The sequence below is a fragment of the Cylas formicarius genome, unplaced genomic scaffold (genome assembly GCF_029955315.1).
Source record: "Cylas formicarius isolate icCylForm1 unplaced genomic scaffold, icCylForm1.1 PGA_scaffold_9__14_contigs__length_23061073, whole genome shotgun sequence".
NCBI classification, from domain to species: domain Eukaryota; kingdom Metazoa; phylum Arthropoda; class Insecta; order Coleoptera; family Brentidae; genus Cylas; species Cylas formicarius.
In genome coordinates this window covers 14,358,642-14,386,301 of record NW_026844365.1, presented here as the reverse complement: position 1 = coordinate 14,386,301, position 27,660 = coordinate 14,358,642, and the positions used below count along the sequence as shown (strand labels likewise).

The 27,660-nt window shown below is 36.4% G+C and overlaps 1 protein-coding gene across 5 annotated transcripts in view; it reads right to left on the bottom strand.

Moving 5' to 3' along the window:
• Positions 1–27,660, bottom strand: part of LOC132707240 (triple functional domain protein) — a 322,048-nt gene that overhangs the window by 234,804 nt on the left and 59,584 nt on the right. The window lies entirely within an intron of this gene.

Genomic DNA, 27,660 nt, shown 5'->3' with positions numbered 1-27,660 from the left:
TCAATGGAAGTATTTGATGCAGCTACGAAGATTAACGAGACCTTACATCCTATATTCGATCTGTCTGCATAAGTCGGTGGCCATATCATTTAGTTAAGAAAAATAGGTAGACTACAAAAAAAGGCTTAAAACATCAGCAAAAAATTTATTGCTATGAATAAGATACTAACTTATGATTCACCAAATATGTGAATTGGCTTTGTCAATATTTGCTTGGTTTAAAAACCACGAAAATCATGAAATAATGGATTCCAACCTTAAATTAATTCTTTGTGAGTCCAGCTCAGAACGATTGCTTCAGATTTTCTTACGTATGTCAGAAAATATGACAGGACCATTTTATGCGCAAACAGAAACTTCTGAAGATGAAATCCTTAAGATACATTCACCTCACCTTACTCACAAATCCTTAACACGTCTCATTTGTCTACAAAGCTTGTTTCTTGTAGCAAGCTAATACGAAATTATTCCAAAGACGTTTTTCATATAAAACTCTCAATCGGAACAGATTACCAGTAGATTTTTTTAAACAACTTATCCTTATTTGATTGCAAAAAAAGGTTAAAAACATTAATTTTAGAAAACAAGAACGATTTTTTCACTGAGATGACCATCAGAATTGACAAACGTCAAAATTCAAGGCCTGCGGTAAAATCTCCGAAAACATCCGATTGCGCCCAAACCCGTGCGGTAAAGTTCCGGAAATGTCCGAAGTGGCTCGGATCCATAGGACGAGAAAGTCACGTGGTAAAGTGACGCTTCCCGCACGCTAGATAGGTATATAATTAGGTATTTTACAAAAGGGAGTGAAAAAAGATATTTTAGAGACGGGAGTAGAAAACAAAGTTTAACAGCGCTCTTTTCATCATTAAATTGCTCTTAATTGATTAAAACTTTCTTGCTTCTTGCATAATAATAAAGATACAATAATGCTTTAGAATGGACGAAAAAGAATTTCTGACCAATGAACATATGATATGGGGTCCTTTTGCACCCCTGGCGGTTGAGTATATTGGCCATGAGTGAACATAGCTCCAAATCGATTCTCAGCAGTTAATCAGGCGCTGCTTCCTCCTCCTACCCTACACTTTAATGTTTTGGATGTTGCGTTTCCCTCGATCCACGTGCAATCCCTAAGGTTCGAGTGCAAAATTGAAAACGAAACCGCCAATCTAAGTCAGCGCGCGTTCTCTGGTCGATATCCGACCAGCAGCAGGTTGTTAATTGAAAGTTAAATGGAACACGTCCTGCTAATTATAATTTCGTATCAGCAGGGGAAGGAACATCCGAGCTCGTCTGAATATACGGATTAATTACTCGCCCGTGCGTCGTCGACGCGCCGGACGTTTCGAATTTTTTCGTCTCTGACGAGACCGGAGCGGACAGATTTCGATTAAATCGACTGAATTCAATTTCAGTTTTCGCAATATCCGGTGCTGTTCAGGTTTGACGCGAAACAACTAGGTCGAAGTTGCTCACTAAATATTTATTTATTTATTATTAATTTTACGGACAGAGTCCATTTCTACATAAAACTCAGAAAAAATGCACAGTTAAATTACAGGTTGATACAAAAGTAAAAGCCTAAGCTAGAATCTCAAAAGCTAAGGAGAGAAAAATAAATAACTAACGTAAGCTATTTTATGTTATGTTATGCTTGGTTGAATCTGATTCCTAGACCTACCATTAGAATTGAAAAAGTCCAAATGCTAGTTCTCATTGGCCAGCCCTTGCAATGAGTTGGTCCTGTGGTAAGGTACAAAAGATGTGCTATTAAGGCGAGTTATTCGTAATGGTGCCTAAAACCCAATTTTTGACAGAATGGAGGAACAAAAACAACTGGAATTGATAACTTTCAAAAGCAACATCGGGTCGCCTTGGTCGCAACGAGCTTTAAGCGTTTTGTTAGCCAAGTCGACACAAAAGCTATATAGCGAAGAAAACGGTGCTGAACTTGATAATCAGGATTCCATAGAGATGAAGCATATTCCAAGTGGGGTCGAACCACAGCATAGGAATTTTATGGAATTCACGTTTTGAAAATCAAACGATGACCCCAACATTTTATAAGCCTTTGAAATTATGTTGGACATATGATTGTTAAAGTTAAAGCCGCTTTCGAAGAGCAGTTTTTAACATTTGATACCGCTTTTAGACATTTTGAGAGATTGGGATCAATAAATCTTCCTGTAAAAGAACCTGATCTTCACGAGTTCCAATAATCGAGACGACAAAAAGAAATAATTAGCGTTATGGAAACAGGCAGCTATATCATTAATAAATATGAGAAAGCATAGCGGCCTCAAGGAAGAGCTCTGAGGCAGTCTCGAAGTAACTGGAAAAGGCTTCGATAAGTAATTTCCAAGTTTAAAAACCTGACGGCGACCTCCCAGATATGACTTGATCCACTTCAGAAGTCCACCTGCTATACCTTCAACACACAATTTATCAAGCAGCACTATCACTTATCAAACGCTTTGCAAAAATCTTTGTAAACAGCGTTAACCTGATATCCCGCTTCCAAAGCACCGTAATTTCAGTCCGCGTACGTAATTAAATTCAAAATTGTTGATCTTCACGATTGAAAGCTATATTGATGATCTAAAATGATATTAAAATGTTATTAATTCCTTACAAACAATGCAGTTTAGGTTTCGAGGCAGCGATCCTATTAAATTGAAAATGGTTTTATTTTTGGGAATTGGCGTATTATGTGGGAATTTCGCAAATGGAATATCGCCTGAAAATACTGTCTAGAAATTACGGCGGCTCGTTAATCACTCTCATATAGCAGCAGCTTGAGGGACACTGGAGGGTAGTTGATTGATATTCGAACGCTAGAAAACAATTTCTCTACATTTCGCTGCAACAGGGTGAAAAGGATGCATCTAGCAATCCTCAGATGAAATAATAAATAAGCAGAAAAGGAAATATAAATATAATCTTGTGACAATTCTCGTCTAGAGAGAATCTGAAACATTTAAACAAAACATTTCCCGAACATTGATGGAAAATTGTAATTTACAGGGTATCCCATCAAAAACGTAAAGGCAAAATCCAATATGATTGTTTGTCAGGGAGAAAAAATCCGACGCAAAAGTCTTCAAGTCTCCAAATATTTTTCAAGTCGAAATGAGACATCCCATTTAAACGGCTGTGTAATATATACTATACAATACGTTTGAGGAAAAGTTTGAAAAGCAATTTAATTTTTTTGAAAAACTTGCCGGTTTTGGATTATATTAAAAAGCTGCCAGGCTGTAATCGCTTGCGGTGGGTTTTCGATAAATCACTCTGTACATAACCTTTTTTTTTGGGCAAAAATGAAAAATACTGAAATATGAAGATTTTTAAGAAAATTTTCAAATACCTTAATAGACTAACCATAGATGCGCTCAGTTGTAGTAGGATTCTATAACAAAAAAGAATTTTCCCAAAATTTAAAGAATTTGTTGGAATTTATTCGAAATTTTTGGAACTTTCATAATTTTTAAAAAAGCTTTTAAAAATTTGAGAATATCCAATGATAAATGACAATGAAAGCAAAAAATGATTAGACATTTGCATTTTTTTTCTACAATTTAATAAATCAAAATTTGGACAAATATATTTGTTGATAAATTTGAACATATGTGCGTAAACCTTCTGCCGCAAACTGATAACGAGTGGAGTTAACCAGGTACAAAGATTTCAAAAACATGGATATAATTTCTTTGGATAATCCTCTAAAATCAATACCTTGGCGTTAAATGTTTGACTTTAATACTATTGATGAGAAAGTGTCTTTTTAATCAGAATATGAACGTTCTATTGCATGTTTATGCTCCGTTGGAAGTTGAAACACTTACCCTGGATCATAAAAAATACTAATTTAGGTATAAAAACAAATAAAAAACCAGGCCCGTTATAAAGAGCTTAGAAACTTCGCCAACAAACCATAGAGTAAAAAGCCTATATAGAACATTCCACAATCAATAAAAACAGTAAAGCATTTTGAAAATATTAAAAAAAATTAAACGTCATAAAAAATGCAAAATACACGGGAGAGGATTCCTGACTAACTGTCAGAACAGGATTTAATAAACATTAACATTAACTATATACCGATGTCAAACTCTCAGTACCTACAAGACAAATTTCAGTTTTTAATAGTGTCAGAATGTCAAATTGCACAATCTCTCAATAAAATTGAAACTAAATATCATCTTGTAAATTTTTTCATCACCCATTCAGTTATTCCCTCTGTTTGGAAAGCAGCTAATATTCTTCATTTTATTTCGATTCTGCCAATATTCTCTAAAATATAAAACGAGATACAAAATCTCAAATAGTGAAAAACTGATTGACAAAACACAGGTCGGTTTTAGCAGTGGGCACAGTTGTGCTACAGCCCGTCTTAATGGGATAGATGACACCATTGAGGGGACTGACGAAAACAGGTGCACTGTGATGATCCTACTCGATTACTCTATGGCTTTTGATACCATTAATCACACATGCGTCACAGAGACATCTGTAAATTTAATAAAAAACTCCTTAACGGGGAGAAAGGAAAATGTGGTCTTTAACGGGGTGGGGTCTGCTTGTCTAGACATAAAAAGTGAAGTTCCGATTTTAGCTCCTATTTTGTTTTTATTATTTTCACAACAAAATACTTAAAATTAGTCGTACAGTCATATACTGACGACAAAAAGCTCTACTGTGTTTTTAACCCCTCTCGCTTACACCTTGAACGAATTGACCCGAGAAAATCTAGGGCAATATTTTTCGGCCGTCCGGTGGATGTTTAGCGCCTTGCTTATGAAGTATTCATAACAATAAGCAATATTATTCTGCCATAAAAAATGGGGGGGAAAATTTGGGGTTACTTCTAGACATAAAACTTCGCTTTGAAAACTACACCCCAGCCTGTTCACAGAGGCATTTTTAAAAATGTTCTCTCCGTGGTTAACCACTGATATGTCGTCGTGTATGGGCATTGCTTGACAGCTAACTTTTTTCAACGCACTGAGAAAATTCAAAAAAGCTGCCTGTGTAGGTTGAATCAATATACGCGGAGCTTAATCCACCGCTGCTGAATATCCTGAATACTTCTAAGAAAATATAACCTTAAGGACAGACGTGAACAACTTAAATCTAAGATTTAAAAGAGTCATTATTTATACTGACCTTTTTAGCTGTTAGTTTTCATGGAGAGGTAGGTTTAGGTTTTTTTTTTATATAGATAGATAAGAATATGAAATTTTTCTGTAAACCATATGAGAATTTTGTGATGCTTCTGCTGGTTTTGTTGGGATGAATGTAAGTCTGGACCCTGCACTCTTGCCTTTTTTTGTAATTTTCTTTATCGAAATGACCTGAATAAACTATATTATTACTATTATTATTAATATTATAATAATAATAATTATTTTTTATTGCTTGTAAACTTTTTAGAATCAAATTAGAACTTTTCTGCTATTGCAAATGTTCATGGAGAAATGTTTCTCGGAAAAGTACAAGGTATAACTTAACCACAATTACTTATTCAAACAAAATATTTGGAGTGTCAGCTTATGCAGGATCGAATAACGATGAAATGAAATTAAAAATTATGAATAATTTTTCTAATTTGCCCAAACTTCTCCGGAGTTTTCAGGAAAACGGAAACCCTTCCAACAGGACTAGAAAAAAAAAATAGTTTTCTCTAGTGCCAGAATGGCAAATTGCACAGTCTCACACTCAATTTGAAACTACAGCTATTGTTCACGACGAAATCTATATTAAGTTTATCATTTTCTGTTGCCCTTTTATATTAAAACATTTTCATCTTGTAAATTTTTACCTCACCCATTCTGTTTTTCCCTCTATTTGGGAAGTAGCTAGCTAATATTAAAAATTAAAATATACCTCCCACAGCCATTTAGTGATTTACGACCCATTTCGCTTCTGCCAATATTATCTAAAACTGAAATAGTGAATTATGTTGAAAAAGAGAAACTAATTCACAAAACACAAGCCGATTTTAAGAGCGCTACAGCTCTTCTTAATGTGATAGATCACATCATTAGGGGCATTGACAAAGGCAATTGCGCTGTGATAGTCCTACTCAAACACTCTACGGCTTTTGATACCATTCTCTTCATCATTCTTAAATATCTGAGTTTTGAGGCAACATTATGTCATGATATGTGAATTTACTAAAAACTACTTAACGGAGATGAAGTAAAGGGGTGGAGTCTACTTGCCCCTGTTTTGTTTATTATCTTCACAACCGATTGATATATTTAGTATCTTTGAAAGATCCTTTAGTCACGACTTGGCTAAATTATATAATGACCTGCCTTATTCCCTTCAAAATGCCACAAATAAATTGTTTTTCTAATAAACTATTAATATGGGAACTTTGTGATACATTTTGTTTTTGTAAGAATAAGTGTAGAAATAAGCAAAGTCTGCACCCTGCGCTCTTGAATTTTCTTGTAATTTTCTTTGTGTGAAATGACCTGAATAAAGTATAGGGTGTTTTTTTTTTCGATGTATAGAACTCTGCAAGTTGCAATAAAACAACGATGGATTATCCGATTGACATGAATTTTATTTATCCGAAAGACAATCTTTTGGCTTTACATTTCAAATATGATTTCTCGCATATGACCGCCACGGCTGGCGCAGATGTAGTAAAATCTAGACGTCTAATTTTCGATGACTTTTTCCAACATTTGTGGCCGTATATCAGCAATAACACGGCGAATGTTATCTTCCAAATGGTCAAGCGTTTGTGGCTTATCCGCATAGACCAATGACTTTACATAGCCCCACAGAAAGCAGTCTAGCGGTGTTAAATCACAAGATCTTGGAGGCCAATTCACAGGTCTAAAACGTGCAATTAGGCGGTCACCAAACGTGTCTTCCAACAAATCGATTGTGGCACGAGCTGCTTGACATGTTGCGTCATCTTGTTGAAACCACATCTCCTGGACGTCATGGTTATTCCATTCAGGAATGAAAGAGTTAGTAATCATAGCTCTATACTGATCACCAATGATTCCACCAGCCCATAAAGCGCACCAAACAGTCAGTTTTTCTGGATGTAACGGACTTGAGGATTAGCTTCGCTCCAAATGCGGCAGTTTTTTTTGTTGACGTAGCCATTCAACCAGAAGTGCGCTTCATCGCTAAACAAAATTCGCTTATGAAAATCGGGAACAACGGCGATCTCGTTTTGGGCCCACTCGACGAATCTACGCCTTACTTGATGATCGTTTGGCTTCAATTCTTGCACGAGTTGGATTTTGTAAGCACGTAAACCAAGATCCTTCAGCAAAATCTTTCGTAAAGTGGATGGACACAGATCCAATTCCTGTTCTCGATGGCGGATGGACTCATTCGGGTCTTCCTCAATGCTATGCTCTTACAGCAGCAATAGCTTCTTCTGTACGCACCGTACGGCGTTTCTGGGTTTGCGAGTTATCAATATCAATAAGAGTAAACCTGGTGCGAGAACGTTCCATGGTTAATCGAATTAACTGCTCTGATGGACGATTTTGTCGACGATAAAATGGACGTAGTGCGCGATACGTATTCCGCACAGAACCATTACTTTCGAAATAAAACTGCACTATTTGCAAGCGTTGTTTAGGCGTGAGTCTATTCATGATGAATTGCCAAAGCAAACTGAGAATAAATCACTTGACAGCTGCTAAATCGGTCGCCATCCTGGACAGTAATACCAACTTAATGTTATATATCGAAACAAAAAACACCCATTATATTATTATTACAATTATTTTTATTATGATTATTAATTGCTTTTAAACTTTTTAGAATAAAATTAGAACTTTTCAGCTTTTGCATATGTTCTTATGAAGTTCCTAAAAGAAGGTATAAATAATTTTATAAAAATAGGGCCTAAACTTGACAATATTGCTAAGTGGATAAGAAATATATTTTTTGTATACTTATAAACTATAGAAGAGAATCCTTTGCGTATACCTTAAGACTTTTCAGAGTTATTAACAAATAATAAACAAACTCAACTAAACTTTCCATGTCTTTTTGCATTTTTGGAGCATAAAGTTAAACAACTCGAGAAGTACAATGTATAACTTAACCACAAATACCTATTCAAACAGAACATTTGGAGCGTCAGCTTGTACAGCGTCGAATAAAAATGGAATGAATGAAAATTATGAATAATTTTCAACCGTGCGCAAATTATCCGTGGCACTGTGTCGTTCTTTTCGGGGAATCCCTAAATTTATGTCGGGGAATCCATGTTTTAACCTATTATATTCGCCGAGTGCTGATCGACCGGCTCGTTAGTTTGGGTTAGTTAGTTAAAACGTAAACAGAGGCACAAAATGGAGCGTACCGGTGCTATGCGTAAACGCAGTGTTTTAAATATTGAGCAAAAAATGGAAATTTTAAGGCAATTTGAAAATAACATAAGTGTTTTCTGTGTTGGCTGAAAAGTATAACATTGGAAAACAAGCAGTTTGTGACATTGTAAAGAGAAAAGCCAAATTACAGAGCTTTGTAGCTAAAGCAGATAGTGCTGAAGCTACTTCTCATCGAAAATCACTAAAAGGGTCTACTTTTCGTGAATTTGATGATGCTATGAGCAGGTGGTTCTCGCAGAAGAGATCGGAAGGGATCCGATATCAGGACCTGTGTGTGCTAGAAAAGCTGAAAAGTTTCACCAGCAATTAAAAATTTAAGGCAACTTCTCCGCATTTTCTGGTTGGCTTTACAGATTTAAAAAAAGCCATGGAATACGAGAATTGGCTGATGACTTTGTTATGGTAGAATTTTGCTGATTTTGAAAATCTTTTGGCGAAGCATGACCTAAAACCTAAGCAAGTGTATAATGGGGACGAAACTGGACTTTATTGGAAAGCAATGTCACAAAAAATACTTGCTGCAGGCTGTGTTTAATATTTTTTATTTTTTTTTACGTTTCAAAGCAAACAAAGAGCGTTTAGCAGTTTTGTGTTGTGCCAATGCCTCAGCTTTTGAGATGTGGACGTACCGAAGAATTTTAAGGATATCCTGGACGGACAGAATGACAAACGAACAAGTACTTGTGAGGATGGACAAGCAACGTGAAATAATGGATACGGTCAAAATAAGAAAATTGCAGTATCTGGGGCATATTACACGCGGAGAAAAATATAAATTGCTACAACTGATTATGCAAGGTAAAATCCAAGGTAAACGGAGTATCGGAAGGAGAAGGATGTCATGGTTGCGTAATCTGAGAGAATGGTTTGGATGTAACTCCAACCAATTGTTTCGTGCTGCAGTCTCAAGGATACGAATTGCATTGATGATTGCCAACCTTCGCAGCGGAGATGGCACGTGAAGAAGAAGAAGAATGCCTCAGGAACGCATAAGCTTAGGTTAGCTGTTATTGGAAAATCCAAAAATCCCAGGGCTAAAAAAAACACTGCCCGTTGATTATTATAGTCAAAAGGCAGCGTGGGTGGATAGAATAACTTTTAAACAGTGATTTTTTACAAAAATTATAACCCAAGTTCGAGCTTATCAAAAAGAAAATAATCTTCCACCAAATGCTGTACTGTTGTAGAGCAACTTAAGTCAGAAGATTGAAACATATTCATAGCATATTTTCCACCGAATGTCCAACCAATCGACCAAGGGATTATAGAAACAATGGAAAGGCTTTATAGAAAAGATCTTATGCTTCAACTTTTGGAAGAACGTGGCATTGCAGAATTTTGGAAACGTCTAAATTTGAAAACGGCCATAGCCCGTGCTTGGAATGGAGTAAAGGCAACTAACATTAAAAAATCATTTTATAAAATAATGACTTTAATAGAAGATACAGAGGATGAAGACGTTATTGGAGATAATAATCAGTTAAATGGAGGTGAGCTGTTGATCGAAAACATAGCATTTATAACCTTGCAAATAAATGGTTTTGGAGAAATAGACAATAAAAAAATACAGGGCTGGATAGAATGTGATCACAAGGAAGCAGGGTATCAGATCATAAATGACGATAACAATTAACAAGATTGCTTTCGAAAAATCGTCGGTGAGCGGGGCAAATTCGTAGCAAATAGCGCGAATCAATTTTTTATTTAAAAAAAATGCGCCTCGCGGTTTCTTATCCTAGGGGGACGCATTGTTTTTCTCTCGTGCTCCTGCGGACCACTATGGAACTTTCGCAAAATCGATGTAATTTAATTGTGAATACACCCTGTATGAAGTGTTCTTCACGTCTCGTCGAACTTCAAAGTTACGGCACACCTCGGTAAATGTTAAGATTTGTACTGGTAATTGCCCCAGCCCACCCATTTTCAATAGGTTCCGTCACGGCCCAAAGCTGCATATATGCCAAATATGAAGTCGATTTCGGACACTTATCGTGTTTCGTAGGTTGCGTTCAAGGTCCAAAAAATAGTCGAAAATCGCGAAAAAAAGATGGATACCGGCTTCGGATCAGGGCCATTTGTTATAAGCTTATGTGCCTCGTGGAAGGTTAAAACGGAGGCAAATTTCAATTATGTAGCTCCAACGGTTCGAAAGTTATTCAGGAAACACCAAAAGACGAGAACGGAGAACGGACAAACAGACGAAAAAAAATTTTTTTTCGACGGTGATCATTTCTGTACCAACGGCGATCCCGTAGGACCGTAGTTACTAAGATATAAAATTTTTATACGAGCGCAGATACTTTAGAAAATTCGATTTCATCGATTTTCGAAAGTAACAAGACTTCTGAAAAAAATTCTGAAAAAAGCGATGAGAATAATTATTGCGAAATCAAGACAAGTAATCAAGAAGCAATGGATGCAGTAAACGTACTTATTCAATATTTTGAACTTCACAAAACAAAAACAAAGAAAAATCAGTGATCTTTTAAAGTGATTTTTGCAAACATAATTTATTGTATACATTTATTTGACACATTTATTTATTTAAATAATTAAAAAAAAAGATCTTTGGATTATACGTGTTTTCGATTATCCGGCGTAGGCTCGGTCCCGGCTGGCCCGGATAAACGAGGTTCTACTGTAACTACAAAGACGCTACAAGTACATAAAAATACATAACAACTTAATTAACAAATTTAGGCAAAAGCAGCTACAGCGGAGCTCAAGCCAACTTTCGCGAACGTTTTCTGCAACTATTCCGACTTTTCTCGGCCCAAACAAAAAACGGCCTTGTATCCGACTATTAAAGTTAATTGAAAGCTGTTCCGCGTCGAAAACTCCCGACGAAGGTCTAAAATTACTCGGGAAAGTTTACTCTGCGATATATGTATCGTTAAAGTTTCCTCTCCTCGTCTAAAGACAAACGCGAAAGTTTTCGAAAGGAATGGCATTACGAACCCGTTAAAGCACGATCGATCCTACTTCTTTCGACGAAACCCAACTAACGCGCTAGTTCACTTTTAAATCGCCGAGGCACAACTTAAAGAAGAAGATGAAGAAAGTTCTGAGAAGAAATCTCAAAAAACGTAGTTAATGTAATTATATTTTTTAATAAATTCTGCTCGCAACTGGCACTGGTTAATTTTTTATCTCAATTATATCGCCAGAGAGCGCTAAGTAAAAAATAAAAATTCTATTAAATACCACAGAGTACCACAAGGGATGGTTCTCGGTCCTCTACTTTTTACACGACTGCTTATGTACATTTAAAAAATGAAAATAGTTAATACAATAAACTCCAATGGTGTGGTGAGTGAAAATGTCATTTTCCTAATTATCGCGTGCTAGGAGTTCCCCCAATAATATTGGGTACGCTGACGACACTGTTTTGTGTGCGGGTTCTCTCGAGGATTTACAGAGACTATTAAACAAAGTAGTGAAAGCTAGCAAAGATTACCGTCTAAACATGAACATCAACAAGACTAAAATGATGGTGATAACAAAAAGGAAGCAAGCAACAGATCAGCTCATCGTAGACAGGACAACAAGTAAGACACTACAAATACCTTGGCACCATAATTAATGAAGACGTTCAACATAAGCAGGAAATCCTGGCACACATTGAACAGGCAAGAAAGGTCTTCACAACAATAAAAAACTATTGACGGCTGCGGACCTATCACTAACAGTAAGAACAAAAATGATCCATAGCTATGGACGCTGAATAAAGAAACCATAAGGAGGTTAGAAGCTTTTGAAATGTGAACTTATAATGGGTGCTTTTTTTAGATGTATAGAACTTTAAGTTGGTATTACTGTTCAAGATCGCGACCGATTTAACAGCTGTCAAGTGTTTTATTCTCAGTTTGGTTTGGCAATTCATCATGAATAGACTCACGCCTGAACAACGCTTGCAAATCGTGCAATTTTATTTCGAAAATAATGGTTCTGTGCGGAATACATATCGCGCGCTACGTCCATTTTATCGTCGACAAAATCGTCCATCAGAGCAGTTAATTCGATTAACCATGGAACGTTTTCGCACCACGTTTACTCTTATTGATAACTCGCATCCCCAGAGATGCCGAACGGTGCGTACAGAAGAAGCTATTGCTGCTGTAGAGTGTAGCATTAAGGAAGACCCGAATGAGTCCATCCGCCATCGAGCACAGAAATTGGATCTGTGTCCATCCATTTTATGGAAGATTTTGCAGAAGGATCTTGGTTCACGTGCTTACAAAATCCAACTTGCGCAAGAATTGAAGCCAAATGATCATCAAGTAAGGCGTAGATTCGTCGAATGGGCCCAAAACGAGATTGCCGTTGTTCCCGATTTTGATAAGCGAATTTTGTTTAGCCATAAAGCGCACTTCTGGTTGAATGGCTACGTCAACAAACAAAACTGTCGCATTTAGAGCGAAGCTAATCCTCAAGTGTATGTCAAAACACCGTTAGATCCAGAAAAACTGACTGTTTGGTGCGCTTTATGGGCTGGTGGAATCATTATTCCATACCATACTTCAAAAACGATGATGGCCAGAACGTTACAGTCAATGGTGATCGGTATAGAACTATGATTACTAACTCTTTCATTCCTGAATTGAATAACCATGATGTCCAGGAGATGTGGTTTTCAACAAGACGGCGCAACATGTCACACAGCTCGTGCCACAATCGATTTATTGAAAGACACGTTTGGTGATCGCCTAATTTCACGTTTTGGAGCTGTGAATTGACCTCCAAGATCTTGTGATTTAACACCGCTAGACTACTTTCTGTGGGGCTATGTGAAGTCATTGGTCTATGCGGATAAGGCACAAACGCTTGACCATTTGGAAGACAACATTCGCCGTGTTATTGCCGATATACGGCCACAAATGTTGGAAAAAGTCATCAAAAATTGGAAGTCCAGATTGGACTACATCCGCGCCAGCCGTGGCGGTCATATGCCAGAAATCATTTAAAATGTAATGCCACAAGATTGTCTTTCGGATAAATAAAATTCATGTCAATCGAATAATCCATCGTTGTTTTATTGCAATTTAAAGTTCTATACATCGAAAAAAAACACCCCTTAGATGCAAGCTGAGAGTCTCGTGGATGAGTAGAACTACAAACCAGGAAAGGTTAGGGCAAAGAACTCGAAATACTATTTACCATTAAAAACTCAAACTTGTGTTCCTGGGACATATATCACGCGGTACAAGATATGAGCTGCTGAAACTCATTATGGAGTGCAAAATTGTAGGTAGACGAAGTGTGGGGCGCCGAAAAATCTCTTTTTTACGCAATCTTCGAGAATGGTTTGGTCAATCGTCAATTTCATTATTTAGATCAGCAGTAGCAAAAGTAAAGGTAGCCATGATGATCAACAACCTCCAAAGGAGAAGCTCATACAAGAAGAAGAAGAAGAAGAAGGGGTTCCCCGTGACCTCAAGTAAAATACCATTTATATATTTGTCAAAAATTTTATACAAATATTCAATAATCTTATTTACTGTTAAAACTCATTTCCATGCTAAAAAAAATAAAGAAAGAGAACAAAAAGGAGAAGAACCATCTCCTTCAAACAATGTTACAAATACCATCGTTAGGCAGTCATATGAAAAGATAAAGTGGTACTATATTGGGAAAGACCTATAACTACAGACAGCCTTGCACTCTAACAGACTTGGGGATAGTTAACAGAGTTGTGCGACCACCATATAACGTCAGCACTGAATCAAAAAAAAATCTCGAACTATGAAAAACTAACCAAATTGACCAATATTAACTCAGAGAAACTTGCAGAAAATGTAATAATTCCAGAACATCTTAGGCTACTTCAGCAGCTCGCCAGCCCCTGAATGGAGCCTAAGTGAAATTTGCCTATGCTAAATGGACACTAACTCTGTGACAGCAGCAAAAAAATCTCTATCGATTGGCTTAACTGATATATACGTATCCAGGTTGTCGATCGAACTCCCAAAACCCCATTTCAGATTCTCGTTTGCCTCTCATATATACGCACAGTCTATTAAGATTATCCTTTGAAGAGTTTCCGTAGCTATACGTGAGTAATTTCATTTTTCGGCTACAAAGGGCCTTTGAGGAATGCGCGGCAAATGACGGTGGGGAATGTTTCCGGAATAAACGGGCAAACTTCGGGAAATTTCAATAACTCGAGATATGGGAGGGTGGGTTGGTTTTATTGCCACGGCGGTGAATTTTTTACGACGCGGCGAAGGCGTCGAAACTTTAGAAGACCGTTTAGACGCTTTAGACTTTGTAGAAGCCAAATCGGTGAAATAAAAATTAGCTGCGGGTACAAAATAAACTTCGCAATCAAAATTAACTTTAACATTTAATAGTGTCGAGTCCCAAAGTATGTGATAAACATTTACAGAAGTGTCACTGTCATTTCAGAAGCTCCTATATATACAGTTACTGATTCTGTGGTGGAACATTGCACGCGGCGGTTTAACCTCCGTTCGTTCCCTACAGAATCCTTTGTAATCGTCCAAAAATTTTGAAATCGGTCTCCACAGAGTGGATTTAGTGTTTTCAGTGTTTTGTGAACGTTGTAAAGTGATAATCGTCGCCGATCCCTTCGTTTTTCCCCGTTCACGCCGGTATGGAGGCCGGATGGGTCCGGATGGTCCGCGGCGGAAGCGAGGGTATCGGTTTTTTTTGGTATTGGTCAAATTTGTTTTTTGCTAGTTGAGCAAATATTGGTTATATGTCTTCTTTGTACGTGCGAAGAACCTCGACGGAAGTCGGCAATGGGCGAATGATCCTAGCAGTCGAGCCCAACATTTTTTGTGAAACGCATAATTGAATTGAATTGAATATACAGTGACTCACAGCTTAAATGATGCAGTCCCTATAACAAAAACTATCTGGTCTGAATGTCTCTTTAGTTATTTGGAAAAAAAAACAATTTATTGAAATTAAGTTAGTAAAGAGCCTTCGAAAAAAGTGTGAATTACTTTTTGTCTTAAATATGCCTTACTTAAATTATATACAATATTAACGTCACAGCTTGCAAATGCAAAACAAGATATAACCAAATCAATAGACAACAACTGCATAATTTGAAATACTCTTGCTAATATTTAGTCGGGCCTCCCTCATTATCGATAATGGCTTGTAGTCTTCTGGGTATTTATTCAACTAATTTTCTAGTATATTCCGGGGAAATTGTGTTCCGTACTTCAGTAATTTTTACTTTTAATTCATTCTTGTTAGATAATGGGGCACTATTTACTTTTTTTTAATTTCAACCACAAATTTTAGACTGGACTGGTGTCTTAATAACATTTGGGCAGATATAAAGCAACCAACTGCGGACCCGAAATGAAGTTTTCTTTGGATCATTGTCATGATGGAACCGACAATTCTTACACATGTTTAATTTTTGAGCCAACAGATGCTGTCTTACAGCTGACATACAGCCCCATGACGTCACTCCACCTCAACCGTGCTTTACCGTAGCTTTTAAATTTTTCAATTTTCTCCATACTGATATTTTTTTATCGGATCCAAATAAGTTTATTTTGGTCTCATCGGCAAATATTACTGAATTCCAGAAGTTTACATCTTATCGATATGCTCTCTAGCGAATGCCAACCTCACCCGTCTATTTCCTAGGCCGATGACAGGCTTATTTCTGGCAGTTCGACCATGAAAATTATTTTTCCGCAGGTTTCGTCGAATTGTTTCGGGGTTGCACCTTTTTCCAAACTGTCTTTCCACGTCGACACACATCTTTGGAGCACTTTTTTTTTGATAATTCGATACCTCTCTTAAATCCATCTTTCTTTACGTTCATCGAAGATCTTATTTGGAGCAAACCCTCTCGACCCTATTCTCGTTACAGTAACGCTCATGCTGACCAGTCGACGGACATTTATTTACCATTTCGGCTACGTCACTTTGGCTGTATCCACTTCGCTGATGAGTAATAACTAAATTTCTCTCAGAAATTCTAGTCCCACGACCCATTTTTCAAAAAATTTCTACGGAAGAAAAACGTATTTTAAAATGTCAAACTAAACACAAAACAATTGCAGTAATAAATAAAAGCCTTGGTAAATTTCGAACTGATAAGTTTTGAGCCAGGTTATTATTTAGTGACTAATTATTTATTGTTAACTAAGTAAGGCATATTTAAGACAAAAAGCAATTCACACTTTTTTAGAAGGCTCTTTACTAACTTAATTTCAATAAGTTGTTTTTTTTTTAAATAAATACAGAGATATTCAGACCAATTAGTTCTTGTTATAGCGACGGCATCATTTAAGCTGTGGGTCACCGTATATTCAAATCGAATCAGAGAGAAAATTAGCTTTTGAAGTTGACCGCGTTGCATTAATATCGGATGTGAAGTTTATTTCATTTCATAAATTTCACCAAAAATATGCCATATTTAATGCGGACCGTTACCATAGTGCGCGAGCTATAGATTTAATGTGCTTTATCGAGGGTGAATCAATTCAAAAGCGTTTCCGGACTTCCACATGGAACAAATAAATACGAAGTAATATTTACAGCACTTAGAGGTCAATTTAGAAAATTCAGGCCGCAAGATATATAGAGTTGCAATTTTTCGGGGAAAAACATTTATTTATAAAAGACATATCTTAAATTTCTTCGTTTACAAAAATTTTTAATTGTTAATTCTAAGAAAAGTAGGGACAAGAGATGGATAAAGAGAACGAGATCATCAAATTTTAGTGCGGTTTTTTATAAACCTTACTAATTATCTGTACCACAAAATTAGATTTCGGACGGATGTCCACAATTTGAATCTCCGTGGACTGGGTCTGGTCTCCTTACTGTGCCACAGCATCTAAAAAAGCATTTAAAAAGGCCCTTCTCATACCCGTTGTAACGGGTTCAATTTGTCATTGGCTACTTCGACTTATGTTTCTCACATGTAGGTTAATAATGCTCGGAGACTACCTATTAAATGTTTTATTCTCACAATTACACACTGTCTTAATCCTCAAAGCTACTGGTATTGCTAATTATTCTTCACTACTTCATTCTGTTCGAACACACTGTAACTGTTTAATTGCTAATAAATTTTTGGTGCAATTTAAAATGTTACTGCGGAATGCGGTTGGATTGCACGAGACGATCGTCCTGTGTTCCTTCTTATTTCCGAACTAACGACAATTTTTATTCTTGTCCCTTGCTTTCATTTATTTACACTTGTTGCTTTTTGGAGAGGTTCTTCTTTCTTCTTTACTTCTAATGGCCACGACTACATAAGGTCATTCGGCCAGCTTACACAATTATGAACATTATTCAAATATCCTAAAGAATGCCTTCTTAAGAGAAGGGTCTGGACCAATCCATCATCCTCCGGATTTGTTACATATACAAAATGGAATTTCAACAAAAAAAGGTTCTTTGACCGATTACAAAAAACGGCCTCCTCCCCTTCCCCCGCGGACCATCCGGGTCCATCCGGCCTCCATACCGGCGTGAACAGGAAAAAACGACGGAGCCGACCACGATTGTAACTTTAAAACATTCACTGAACTCTAAAAACACTAAATCCACACTGTGGATACCGATTTCAAAGTTTTTAGGGACGATTACAAGGGATTCTGTCGGGAGCGAACAGAGGTTAAACCTCCTCGTGCAATGCTCCACCACAGAATCTTTGGAGAGGTTATATTTCAATCCTCTGTCAACGCAAATGCACTCGGCCATTAGTACATTTAAGCACTCGACCTTTGGCCCACGTTCGTCTTCAATTTCCTAAGACGTTACTGTGTAATCTCATTCATGTGTGTGTAATAATTGATTATTATTGGTAATAGCGGGTAGTAGTTAGGTAATATTTAGTCTCCTTGCGTTGATTAACTTCTGTCATTATTGGCCCATTGACCCTAGTGGTGTCGGAACCGAACATCGTATTGTCAGCACCATCGGTCTCCTTTTTTGGGAACTTTGTGAAACTTCATCGATCTTTCTTTTTTTGGCTCTACGATTTCCACCGGTGCAAGTGGTCGCAAGATTTCAATCCGAATAAGTTTGTGGCATCTCGTAGTTTTCGAGGATTAAACCGGATTGAAATCGTATAGAAGTTGCGGATCGTCGTCTTGTTGGTAGTATTTTGCTTGGACGTCCCCAACATTACAGCTTAGACTGGATTAAAGCTAACCAACCTAGCACGTGGCACTCTTCACCGCCACCCACGATCATCAGGCGGTTTTTTTTTTGGTTCTGGTTTTTGATTTTGGTTTTGGATTTGGTTTTCCTTTCGGAACCAGTTTTTGATTGTTGGACTGGTTTTGGCTTCCCATTTGGTACTGGCTTCCCTAGTTCCGGTTCAATTGGATTTGGTGCCTCCTTACTTCGTGAACGGCACGTGTTATGAATTCTGCAACCCAAGAATTCGTCAAGTCTTCAAGTTAGCTCGGTTCCGGACGTTGCAGTGCATATCTTCTCGTCCAAGAGTGATAAGCATTCGTGCCTATCCCACTGACTGGTGAACCCGTAGGCAGCATACAGAAAAGCTTGCCCGACTCGTTCGTTGCTGGTAACTGGAGGATCACAGATAAGCCTCTATTTACGTTTCGATTAATTTTATTCCTATTAAATACAAATTTCAATTTTTAAATATCAATATAAATTAAAGAGCTCAGTTAGGGTAAAGATAAACTACACAATTATAGAAACATTTTGTTTGTAAGAGTTATTTGTAAACGATCGATCGTAACCAAGCTTCCTGTGCTTAGTATGTACTTGAGCCAATATATGGAGATTTAAACTGACGTGCCGGTTTATTTATTAATTATTTATTTGGTTTTTGGTTATTTGGGTTCGAACTTTGTTAACTTTGTGAGTTTGTTGGGTGCCTAGTGAGCAAGAACACTAGTCACTATCAGTAAATTATAGTATAGGTTGGGGTTTTGTCCTAGCTGGCGCCCCGGTTTCCAACCAGGGTTCTATACCCCGCCCATATTTTGAGAAACTGAGCTGCTTGGGCCCTATACTTACTGCTTTCAATCGATAGCAAAGTGAGCAAAGTATAGTAGGATTGCTTCGGTCTCCCCTCCACCATCAGTGGAAAAGAGACGTGGCACCGTCTCATTAATAGACTTTTAATAAGTAAAAAAAAAACCTTTACTGAGATACTGTATTGTCCTTAGTTTCCTCCCACTCTCACTACCACTCTCAGCGTTGTCTGTTTCTATGTGTCTGTTAATTTTATGCTGTTTTGGGCTGTGACAGTATCTGATTTTTGCAGCCCTTTGCTGGTAAATTTAATTAAGGATATAATTTTATAAATTTGTGGTTATTAATAGTTCAAAAAACAATTAAGCTATTTATTCGTTAATTTAAACTCACCGGAAGTGCCTTTTTATTTTTAAAAAAGGCATGCACGAAAACCTTTTTTTACGCGACAAACGCTAGTATGGAAAAAAACAAGAAATCAAATTTTAATTTAAATTAAATAAGAAATTCAAATTAAATTATTAATTTTAAAATAAAAAACATCCAATGGAAACCCCCAAAACATATATTTTTTTATAACGTTAACACCCTTTAGCCCAGATATAAAGAATGTTTACTTATGAACTGCTAGAGTTGGACGTCCAATCTGGATATAAAAAAGACACATTCAACAAACAACACCAGTACATATTAATACATCACCAATAGCAGTTCTCTTATTTCATTCATGTCATCATTTGCGAACGTCTCTGAAGAATTCATCCTCTTTCCTTATTTTTAGAAGAACCGTGTACTCGAAGATGTATAACACCTCTTTCAAAGTCCAATGAATTGAGTTCCCAATACTCTTACTCCACCCGAAATGGTGGGCAGCTGGTTAGGAAATATGAGTCCTCCTCTTCTAGATATAAAGATATCAGACGGAACTGCATCCCGAGCCATTTATGGAACTCTTCAGTATATCTACTAATCCAAAAGACAAAGCTCTTTAATAGTACTACTTATTTCCCCGGGTTACGATCCTCCCGAGGGATAATCGAAAAGTAAATAACGAGAAAGCTTCGGCTCCACAAATTTTCCATTATTAAAGCCAAATCGTTCACAGATGTACCGTCGTGTAAACTCCTAGCTTCTGCGCGGCACGGGAACTAAGGGCACCGTAAAAATAATTATTTAAAAGGCCCCGAAGTAATACGAAAATGGCTTTAGCTCGGCGAGAGTTGTTGCAACGTCAGCGGTTTATATTTAACAGAGCCGCTTTTGCGACAGCCTTCATTATATATAAGAATGTCGACCTCAAAAGGTAAACGAAACTTTTGGAAATCTTTTCTTGACTTTAATATTGTTGTTAGACAAACAATATATGTATACTCTGCTGGCAATGTTTAAAATCTGTCATTATATAGAATTCCTAAAAATATAAGGTATTGCATAAAATATAGATTTCCTAGAGATGTTGATTTGATAATAGGCAGTGCACTACATATCTGCCTAAATGCAAATTGTGTATGTGTGTATGGTGTATGCGTGTAAACAAACTATTAATCTGTAAGAGAAAACCTAAAACAAACAGAAAAAAAAATTACTATATTGGTGCCACAGTCAGATGTTTAGTACGCGAAGTTTTAGCAAATGTCATTAATCAAATAGCTCTCTCTATATATCAGCTCAGTACTAAGGAAGGAATTATTAAATCGTCCTCAATATTGTAGTCAATCGGAATGGGTGAACGATCTGTCATATGTAGGTAAATAAAATTATATGAAATATTAAATATTACGTATAAAAAATTAGTTTTGTTTGTGATATGTTTGTTACGATTCTGTTGCCTTTGTTTAGTCAAACAAGTCTGTAGAATAAAGTAAACTGGTCAATGGATGGAGAATCGCACAAGAGCTGTTAAACGACGTCAGTGATAATCCTGATATACTCAAAAAGGTGATGAATTATGGGTATATCGTTATAAGGGCGAAATCAAAGCCCAGTCGTCCCAATGGAATGACCCAGAATCGCGAAGACCGAAAAAAGTACGTCAAGTTCGATCAAATCTCAAGGTTTTGCTTACTGTTTTCTTTGATTATCGTGGCGTAGCACATTAAGAGTTCTTATCACAAGGTCATACGGTCCATACAGAGTATTACCTTGAATTCATGCGCCGTTTGCGAGACGCAATGTCCGGAATTGTGAGAAAACAATTCATGGATTTCCCATCCCGATAATGCACCTGCTTACCCACTGTTGTTTGTGTATAACTTTTTGGTCAAAAACAAAACCACAATCATGCTTCAGCCACCATATTCACTGGATACGGCCCCTTTCGAATTCTTTCTGTTCTCAAACGCAAGAAACCCATGAAAGGAAGGAGGTTTGGAACAAATGAGATAAAGAAAAATCGCTGGAAGAACTTAAGGCCATACCAGAAAGTGCTTACCGGAAGTGCTTTGAGGATTGGAAAAAACGTTTGCAATAAATAATAAGTCACCTTATTTTTTGAACACACCTCGTATACTTATTCATACAGCAAGCGTATTATTGACACAAAAAGAAATTCCATAGATTTCTTGAATTTTTAAATACTGGATACTTTTGAAAATTCTGCATTTTTAGACACTCTTCGTACAGCGATGATGAGTTAACTTGTTGATGGGATTGCTGTCCCAGTTTTAAGCTCCTGCGACAGAACTTGATAATGTTGTATTCATTCTGTGTTTTATTTATTGTTGAATAGTTTGTCAAATGCAGACGCCAAAGTCAAAATGATAATAAAGAGTGTTAAAATGGATCATTAATGAAAAAATTATTCAGATTTTGCTTTAATAGCTCTGTTCTTAATAACTACCTGCATTATATTGATATACGCGAACAAAGTACTATATTATCCCCTTTTAATTAATCACCGCTTTCAAAAGTTGGTAAAGTTTTTGAAACTACGTGGATCCTGCATTCTGAGTCCATCTCATATTAAATTATGTCCTCAGGAGCAATTTTCTTTGCTCCACAGCGTTCTTTTTTTAATTATTAATCATTTTCCCAACTTCCCTAACTTCATAAAATTACCAATTAAGTAACAGCGTTGGTGTTAATCATATTTTCGTTCATAATTTTTATTTTCGTAAATTATTGTAAGTGAAAAGTCCTTTTTTAAGATTTTATTTGGATTTAAATTTTAATTAAGGGAGAGTTATTTATAACTAAATTAAAAAAAAATCATCAGGGCTTGTCGGCATTTACTTTTCACAAAATTGCAATAGTGGATTTTAATTAGACATGTTTCCTGGACAAAACGTCGGCTATTATTTTGTTCCGCAACGTGAAAAATTGGCTGCGTCAACGGTTCCCGCCGCAGCTCGAAATTATACAATCACAACTCCCATTTTAAATTCGAAATAATGAATAAAACCCCGTTTTTAAAAAAATGCACCGCATAGAAACGCTTAATTAGAGAAAAGTGGTGCGATAACATGCCACTGCAAACCATCCTCAAACAAAAGATAAATACAAAATCTCAAAATATAAAATAAAATCAAAAACAAAATAATTCAGATGAATCTTTCGCCAGAGGTTTTGCCTAAAAGAGCATCAACAAACTTGAGTTAAAGTCTACTGCAAGCTCGAGCTATTAGCTCAGAGAGGAATAGAGAGGAACTATAGACAAATATAAATAGTTAATCAGTGATTAAATGAAATAATTTCTGGTCTTGATGTCATGGCTCCAAGTATTTAAAAACCTAGCTGAACACAATTGAATTACTCTAGAATGGGGAAATAGATTGCTTGGATGAAAAATCTACCAAAGAAACGCTTTGAGGAGTTGAGTACAAAGAAGCGAGAATATCCAAAAGACTAGAGACCAGCTAGGAACCAAAGAAATTATGAAGCCCTGCAGCGAAGAGGATGAAACCTGTATAAATGTCAGATAGAGTGTCAGGAGCATCTCTAGACAGAGAGCATAGAATACATAATACATTCTTGCTCAGCAAATTCTGGACTTTGTTGATAACACCAATCCGTTAAGTGAGTAGGAGATTTTTACTTGTTCCGTGTTTGAAAAACATGAAGCTTTTGGAAGAGGAATTTTGAACGAGCTATTTGAAGGAGCTTTTGGCGAGCGTCCTTTTAGAGAGATGAGCGTTTTTTTTTTAGAAAAAACTTAAGGAGAGTGTCCTTTTACACGGAAACCTTTGAGCTAGAGGAAAGTTTTGAAGATAACTGTTGAACATTGAGCAAGTCAATACACACTCACACTTAAATGGATCTCCTCACTACCGAATTGATACAGCAGACACAGAGGTAACTATTCAAGTGCTTATTCTATTTGGGAAAGGGTTGGGTTTGTGGTGACGTTAGGCAGAATCGAGCACATAAAATTGGCAACGCTGGGACGCTCACGAAACAGCCGTTTGGATACACAATTCCGCACATTAATAAGTTAACGAGCGTTTTAATTAGCATCGACGCGGTGCCGCGAATTATTCAAGGAAATGCGGCAACGCGGCTAGAACTGCAGAGTCGATTGTGACCAACTTCGTCGATTACGAGTCTGAATTTATGATATACGGTTTATCCGGCGTCTTTTGCGATGAAATAGTGCCATTCTGTTCGGAACTGACCCGTTTGTGTAAATCAATCTTGAGATATTATACGCATTTAACTCGGTTCCTTGGCAAAGCCGCGCAAAGGCGCATTTTTGTTTTTTTGTTTTACCGCAGCGTAATGCCAGATGAAATTGTTAGGAAGTTTGGATTGAGTTTTCTTGAACAATTGAGGCGTTGAAAAGTTTGAAATACCAATCAATCAATGCATAATCAAATAAAGGGGCATTTGAATACTTACCAGCTGCTTTCAAAAACGCATCGATGAGAACAAATACATCGCGTTAATCTTATTATATTGCCGGCGGTGCGCCAATGAGGCTTTTCAGAAAGCGCAAAGTACTATAAAAAAATCGATATCAGTAAGTTGAAACTGAAAAAGGTGTATCTACAAAAGAGATCGTTCCAGGAGGCGTCCATTAGGGTTGAATATTAAGTCCAATCCTTTATGGTATGTACACATCATTGGCAACTCGCTTAGTTTTTTGCAATTGCAATTAGAATAAACATGGGTCTCCAAAATAGATAAATAACTAAATAAATGCTAACAAATCGAGTTGAAAAAATTAAAAGCAGGGTACATCTCATGTATACAGAGAAAATCACTCTGAAAGCGTGTCTTACCCAGATAGCACACAATAATCCCAGTATATCCGGTCAATGTCCCATTTAAGTCGCATGTTACGGGACACGTCGAGGATATTCTTAAGGTATATGATATTGTTAAGATATACGTAAGAATATACTGTAAAATACATCCCAGGGATATCCTCTGAATGGATAGCTCGGGGATTTACTGTACACGATATACCACATATATCTTCTAAATAACAGATGGCCTGAGGATGTCCCCTTGCGCCATAATGGGAACATTAGAATAGAAATAAGGGAAAAAAGTGAAAAACCGTAAAACGAAATGAAACCTAAAAAGTTAAATTTTGAACAACTGAGTAGGAAAATACTTAGTTTTTTTAGATTTGTGGTGTTTTGGGAGACGTTTCATTTGCAACGAGTTTGTGCACATCTAAATCGACGTCAGTGTTGGCAAGTCCTAAAAACTTCAATAAAACCGTTAAAATCAACTTGTTTAAATTATTTTTGGACACGAACGAGACAAGAAACGCGTTTTTAATACAAATACCACAGAAAACATGAATTCAACTAAGTAAAAAAAATACAAAAACGTAAAAATAATATTTGTTTATAAGATACCATTTGACAACATTGTTGGGCTGCAACCAATGACGCAACTACTTGCGGTCGGGCCGTGCCGGACTCGCTCAAGTCTCGTCGGCTTCTCCTCCGTCTCGTCGTCCACCATCTTTTCAGCCTTGTTTTTGTTGGCGGTATACGGTATACGGCGACTTGGCGTTTATTTTGAGTATTTTGTGTCCTGTGCTTACTGCTTTCAGTGCTTTCATTTCAGTTATTTTTGTGTGCTATAATTATTACTGAAGAACTAATAATTCAACCTGAACGAACCATTGTTGTGTAGTCTACCAAAATCACCCCTTGACTTTTTTTTTTGATAGGTCAATGAGATAGCAAGATCAGGCGGCGGCAGCAGTTGTGAGTTTGTAAAACAAGCTCTGGTAAGTACGTATTGTTTTTTTAAAAATAAATAGGACGTAAATGTAATATAAATAAAGTATAAGAAATACAATTTAATAAAATATATATTATGGCGATTGCTTAGCTGATCCTTTTTTTAAGGAGTGATTGACGAGTTAAGATAAAACTGATTTTTTGTAACCTATATAACTATATAATACGTTTTAGATTACGTATCTTTTTTTGATTCTAGACTTATTTTCGTATCTGATGTTTTTGAAAACAAAGCAGTTAAATTTAGGCATACAAAACTAAACAAGTTTCTTATTTAAGTAAGCAATGTTAGAGGAAATCCCCCAGAACAAAATTATATTTTTACATTTTTTTCTTAAAATGGATGCAAGAATCAGCCCCCAAAAACAAAATATTAATTTTAGGAATCGCACTGCATAAAGTACAATTTTCAAATTAAAATGGTTGTTGGGTTAATTCATGAAAACGTTTTTCCTATTTTTTAAGGCTGCCATGGTGCTAGTAGGTACCATCATGGGCAAAAAAAGGAAAATAATTTTAGGTTGACAAAAAATATTGCATGAAAATAGGTTTTAACAGTCAAACGGAGAAGTCATATTTGTTCTAGTTTTTTTTGCGCGCGATAACACCTACTCTCATGAAACAGATCTTGTCGATGAGAGTATAATGAGTTTTGTATTTAATGAAATGAAATACATAAATGCATATATGTCTCACTCTGTTAATCTTTTTTATGTTTTTATTATGTTTATGTTTTTATATAAAACCTGTATTTCTCAAAACTACAATATTTTCAGATGCGGATAGGAAGGCACATACACATCACAAACATCAAAAGAATATGATAATTCACCAAAGGATGACATATAGTATATTTAAGATACTTATCTACAATAAAAAAAACGTGTATAAAATATGTTTTATTAATGGTATCAACCGGCAGTCGTTCACCTTTACCATCAAAAACAAAATTAAACATTAAATATCAAATGGAAAAGACTCCTGCTATTCAAGTGATGACTTAACCAACCATACCCAATAGGTTAATTCCATCACACGCCAGTAGCAAATACTGGGATAGAATTTTTGTAGTCGGACAACTAAGTTGACTACTCGACATTATCTATATAAAATCCTATATCCTCACTGCTATTTGGGTACTTATGCTTACATTAGAAAATATTACGCAATAACTTATAAACTTAAAGATATGTGCTCGAAGGATGATCTAAAGTTTGCAGATACATAATAATTTAATGTGCATATTAATTTTTTATTTCTTACGTTCAATTGAACAATTATTAAGATCCACTACTTTATATATGTCATATTTGTTTTTGCAAATAATTATTTATTTAATATTTAAAAGTGCGAGTTATTTACCAGGTTCTTTAACTTATATGAACTTGATAATAACAATAATAACAATAAAATAACGAAAACAATGGAAAGAAAGTTCCAATCTATAATTGTTGGAACCAGATTCTGTTGGAATATTTACAAAAATTAATTCATGAATGAAATTTACGTGTACTGTCCTGCGTGGTCCAAATGTATGCTTCAACAGTACTTTAGAATGTGATTATATAAACAGTCGGCAGTTGCGTCAAAATTTTTCGAGAAATATCAAAATTTACTGCGTATTACTTTACCCCATACCTTTCAGATTTAACTAATTTTTGATAATGCAAATTATTTATGTAGAATACAAGAGGTGAGTGACCTTGGCCTGCCGAATCACTGGATCTAAGTCCCTTAACGCCAAATGTGTGCTTGGAATGTACCACCTCAAAATGTGTTAGATAATTTAAATTGAAGTATAAGTAGATAATAAGGTGACTTTTGTATCTGGGCGGACTACATACATTCGATCTTCGATATATTTTTTTGACATGTCCTTAAAATATGTTCACAGTTTCAGCCAGTTTGTAAGTATTTGCATAAAATGTTATGTAAAAAATGGAATAGAAAAATGGTTGTAAGTGGTGCATGCTGTTCCAAGATGGCCGAGAAGATGCCGATGACGAACCTCGCTCTAGACGCCCCAGCACGTCAATAACTGATGAAAGGGTTGAAGAAGTGAAACAAATGGTGTTTGTTTGGCAAAAGGACCGTCAAGAACTGTTGAATGACGTCAATGATGATCCGAA